This window comes from Mastomys coucha, unplaced genomic scaffold, assembly GCF_008632895.1.
Source record: "Mastomys coucha isolate ucsf_1 unplaced genomic scaffold, UCSF_Mcou_1 pScaffold21, whole genome shotgun sequence".
Lineage (NCBI taxonomy): Eukaryota > Metazoa > Chordata > Mammalia > Rodentia > Muridae > Mastomys > Mastomys coucha.
In genome coordinates, this window is record NW_022196904.1 from 71,230,961 (window position 1) to 71,236,131 (window position 5,171).

A 5,171-nucleotide genomic window follows, 5' to 3' on the forward strand; every position below is an offset into this window, starting at 1 on the left:
TTCATCAGCTTCCTAATTCCTCTTCCCCTGCCTCTTGCCAGCAGAGTCAATCCCTAGGTATTCCTTGCCTTGCTTGTTTTCTGTGGCCAGAACCCAGAAACCACAATTGGTGACTGACTTTAGTAATAATCTTGACTCTCCATTCTGTGGGATGTCCTGGAGGGAGAAAGATGGAAGGGTGGCCTGTGAGAGCAGAAAGAAGACAGAATGGGAGGAGAGGAGAGTGTAGTAACTGCTGCTGAACACAAAGGGAAACGGTTCTTGCTCCTGTGGTGTTGGATGGAGAGATCAGCAAGGAGCCTGGATCCTTCTCTGCATTTCCCACATCCCTAGGAAGCTCCGGATCAGTGGAGCCATGCCTTTCTCTAGGATGACCAACTTATTCCACTTTGCCTGGGGCTTAGTTGGTTTTAGCATTGAAAGGCCTGGAGCTTGGGAAGTTGCTTATTCCTGGGCAAATGTGACTTGGTCACATTCATCCCTTCTGGCAAAACTGAGCGTGTGCTGGCCACAGTCTTGGCTCCCTGAAGTGAAAGCCACAAGTTACAATCTCTGGGGCTTTGGTACATTGCATATACTTCATTCTGATTATTTCTACAGAACTCCAATTATGTTGCTTGTCTAAACAAAAATAAGACTGACGGTTGTCTGTCATACGGAGTTTCTGTCACAAGCTGCTGCACAAGGTTCCTGTCTCACGCAGAAGCAGCACTAAACCTGAGTAGGTACTAGGTACTGGGTTCTGGGTGCTGGGGATTTGCTTTTTATGTTGAGCATGCTTGGGGAGAATGTGTTAGTCTTGAAATTATAACATTTTTCACAGTGTTGCCTCTGGGGACCCAGGAGATCCAGGGGCTAACAGTATGGTTCAGTTTCTACCCCGACCTGCTTGTTATATAGAACACTGGACAGAGTCTTTGCTGTAATATAATTTCAAAGCTACTGGTTCTTAAGGAGATGGCAAGGACTCTGGCTTTTCCTTCCTGACAATTGAGCTACTTCTTGTTTGTTTATATATGAACTACAGACAGTTTACTCATAGACAAAAATGATGACCATAAAGTCCAAAGAGAAAGAGGAAGATAAATCCTAGAAAAAAAATTGCATAAGCCTAACCCCCTAGAGACCTGAGACCCAGAAGGTGCTGCTGGCAGCAGTTGGGTATAAGAGCTGATGCTCTAGGGACTTCTCTCGAGGCCACTTCAGTAGGGAACCTACAAGACCCAGTGGTGTTACATCATGCCCCAAAGGACCGTTCTTTCTAACAAAGCATCGCTGTTCCTGGAAATACTGGCCCCAGGTGCACCTGAGAAACTCGAGTCCTTGGGTTTGTAGATGAGTGTGTATATAGGGGGAGGGGAAGAGCAGGCTGCCAGCTCTAGGAACAAGTACTTGAGTCAGGGGTATGCACTGAAGGGAGATTGATATTTAGTGAGGCTGGGAGGCAGCACTTCCTATCGGCCCTGCTGCCCCTTGGCTAGAAGGTCCAAGTAGCCCTGAACTTGAGGAACACATCAGAGTAGAGGCACCCAGAGCAAATAGCACAGACCAGGGAGAAATGTGCCCTCTTTCTTCCTCCCTCCCTCCCTCTCGATACTTCCATCTCCCAATCTTCCTCTTCCTCACTTCCCTCTACCTCTGGATAGGGTCTCGTGTATCCCAGGCTAACCTCAAATATGTAGCTGAGGATGGCTTTGAACTCATGATTCTCCTGAGTCTGCCTTCTGATTGCTGGGATTACACGTTGCTGTCTGGTGCTGGGGATTTGAGTTACAGTTCAGTTTAATAAGAGGACTTCTGAAGTGCATGGAGATACACATGGCGTAGCTGTTCCCCCTACCCCAATCTTTGAAGATAGGGCTTTGCTGTCATCCACTCCTGTACTTTTTATGCCTTGGTTTCCTCTTCTGCAGCACGGAGTTACCACTAATAACTAATAAAGCCTTCTTAATGGATGTTTTGAAGGTAGGATGCAAAAACCTCCGTTCACTCCCCAGCTAGGTACAGCTAGGAGTCTCTCACAGAGCTGCAGGGTTGCCTTCATTAGGCCTGTAAGCCTTAGGGACTTCAGTGGCAAATCCTGGTTCACTCACAGATCATGATAGGAAGCTTCAGTTTCTGTACCCATGTCTTTGTGTCTTCATGATGAGGTGGCTGCTTCCTCCAGAGTGTGGGAGAGAGGGAGAGGATGAGTGAAAGCCACACAGGCCTTCTGTGGCCTACCCATCTGCCACAGTCATGGCCGTGGCTGCTGCTGAACGCATGGGGCAGAAATCCTCACCTAACTGTTAACGTGCCCTCAGAAGTGCTTGTGCAGTATCACACGCGGTCCATGGTATCCTGCTATTCTTTATGGAAAGTCCCTTTTCTTGCTAATGTAGCCAGACGTGGGCTCAGATTGACGCAGAATCAAATCCCCTGACTGAGATCAGTGAGGAATCCCAGACTGTCTGTCTTGTTAAGAGACTAAGGAAGAGGGGCATCCTGGCCTGAACCTCACAAACATGACCCTGTCTTCTAGGGTTCAAGAGCAAGCACTGTGAGGCAAAGGGGCATGTTTATACATGCTCTTACACATGCAAACAGTCATAGTTAGAAGAGCACCTAACTAACTTATGATCTAACTTACCCTGTCTGCCACTAGGGCTGGCTCTGTGGCTGAGCCTCAGCAGGGCACAGGGTCTTTTCTTACTCTGTCTCTCCCTCATCTGACTCCTCCCCACCCCCACCCCACCCCCTGATTAACTTTGGGGTTGGGCAAATTTCAAGAGAGTCCCCTGACCCTGCTGCTGTTTGGATGGCTAGCCACAAAGCAACTCTACAAGGTTGTGAGTGTGAGCCAGAAGAAAATTCAATGTACACAGGTTTGGTCTCCTACCAAAAGTAGGCCAGGAAATCAGGACCCACAGAGCCTCTGTTGCCTGCATGTGGGTACTGGCGACTGCCCACATTTCCAAAGGGAGAGGCGCCTTTTGAACTCATCCCCTTCTGGTCTTCCACATCAGCTGCAGCTGGGCGCACAGTTGCTGGGTGGCCAAGAACAGCTGGCAGCACTGTGGCTGGCAGGCACGGTAATTATGTGCTGGGAAGGCAGTGCCCTGCCCCCTTTCCAGGCTGGGTCCCAAGGGCATAAGGGCGGGGCAGGCTACAGTATGAAAATGATGGAGGGCCTCGGTTGTTCCATCTCATCCTCAGGGAAGGAATAGATGGATGAGAATATAAGCACTTCTTAGGAACAAGGTCTGTTTAGCAGTTCTCTCCAGCACTGTATAAGGGAGCAGAGGGCTCGGGCAGGAGCCACGCAGCAGAACAGAGGTTCTGGCCCTGCCGTCTTCTCCCCTGGCTGGCTGGACCTTGTTTTCCTTCTTGGAAAAGAGAACAAACTGAATCACAGGGTGGCACATATGAGAAGGATACGGGGATCTGTTTGGTGGCCTTGAGTAAAGGAGAATGTTTCTGGGAACAGGTAACAGCTCCAGCTACAGTTAGCTTGAACCACAAACCCAGCTACAGTTAGCTTGAACCACAAACGTGTGTTTTACCCCATAACAAGGAGCTTGGAGGCCGGGTGGCTTCACAGTTTGTGGCTTTCACAGCCCTGTGGGTACATTTGAGGTAGGATGACAGAAGTTCATCCCACCTTTCCACTTGGCCTTCCACCAGTGTTGACAGACCCCTGTCATGTAGGTCAGATTTCTGAACTAGCTCTAGGTTGTAGAGAAAATGGCTACCTATTTTCCTTCCTTCCTTCTTTCCTTCCTCCCTTCCTTCCTTCCTTCCTTCCTATTAGAAAAATGTTATAGGTGATGGTGGTGCACACCTTTATTCCAGCACTTAGAGGAAGAGACAGGTAAATCTCTGAGTTTAAGACAAACCTGGTCTACAGAGCAAGTTCAAAAATAACCAGGACTACTGAAAAACCCTGTCTTGAAAAAAAAAAAAGCCCCAAAACAAACTAAACCAAACCAAACAAGCAAATGAAGAAGAAGAAAAAGAAGGAGGAGGAGGAAGAGGAAGAGGAGAAGGAGAAGAAGAACGTAAAAAAAAAAACCCAAAAACCTCTTTATACCACTCCTAGGCAAACCCACACAACTCCTTGACCAGAGTTGAGTCACATGCATACAATTAAACCAATCCCTGACATGGGGACAAGAGTGATGGTATTTAGCTGAAAGCAAGGAACCCTCACAACCTTGGGTGTGGGAAGAGTCCACGAAGCCCAGGAGGAACATGGGGGAGGCAGCAGGGGTGGAAGTCAGTGCCACAGCTCACTTCCTCTTATCCACTGCACTGGGGTTGAGAGGCCTTGCAGCCAAGTCCCACAAGATTCCGTGGCAGCTGTGAACACGGTTCTGGCTTTCAGACAAGCAGTTTCACCGCACCTTGTTGCTTTTAGCTTTGATGATCTGCAGCCTGGAACAAAACTTTTGATTTTCTGTGAAAATAGTCGCCCTTCCATAATCATCCTAGGTGGACAGCTAGCCTGTGAAGTTTGTGTGTCCAAGCTCAGGTCATTAGTGAGGGCACAGAGCGGATCCGTGGCAGAGAGAGAGCTTCCAGCACACAGTGGGTTCCAGGGCACTTCTGGCCTCCTTCACTCTCAGCAGGTCCATCAGAACTCTCTCTGGCAGATGATGGTAGTGATGCCCTTGGCATGAATCTGAATCATCACTGGGAAATGGAAAGCAGGGGAGACATTTCAAACAGAGCGACTTTAAGAAAGGGAAGGCCAAAGAGGAGAAGGCATGAAAAGGATGCCACCCAAAGATCAGGAAACCTATGTTCCAGGAGCCTACACACCTCAATGCTGAGGGGTTAGCAGTGTGCCCATCACCAGAAGTCGTGCTGCACAACCATCCTGCTCTCCTACTGTTGTGAAAGAAGGATCATGACATGTGGGTCTCAGAGGGCTGCTACCATGAAGGACGTTAGCATAGCGTCTGGTGGCATAGGAGAGTTGCAAAAACAGAATTAGGGTTAGGTTTACGCCCACCACCACCACTACTATCGTCTTTGCCATCGTCATTTCCTACCACCTAGTTGTCATCCACCACCTTTATCATATGACTACCATTACCTCTGCTACCCAATACCTCAGCAGCAGCAGCAGCACATCATCACCATCATCATCATCATCACCATGGTCACCACTAACACCATCATCACCACTT

General features: G+C 48.7%; 1 long non-coding RNA gene across 1 annotated transcript; it reads right to left on the reverse strand.

Annotated features, from left to right (window-relative positions):
• Positions 1–4,143: 4,143 nt before the first annotated feature.
• On the reverse strand, positions 4,144–4,926 carry LOC116100606. Its single transcript, XR_004122669.1, has 2 exons — positions 4,801–4,926; positions 4,144–4,671 (listed from the first exon to the last, which is right to left on the reverse strand). It is a non-coding gene; the product is annotated as an uncharacterized LOC116100606 (long non-coding RNA).
• Positions 4,927–5,171: the final 245 nt, after the last annotated feature.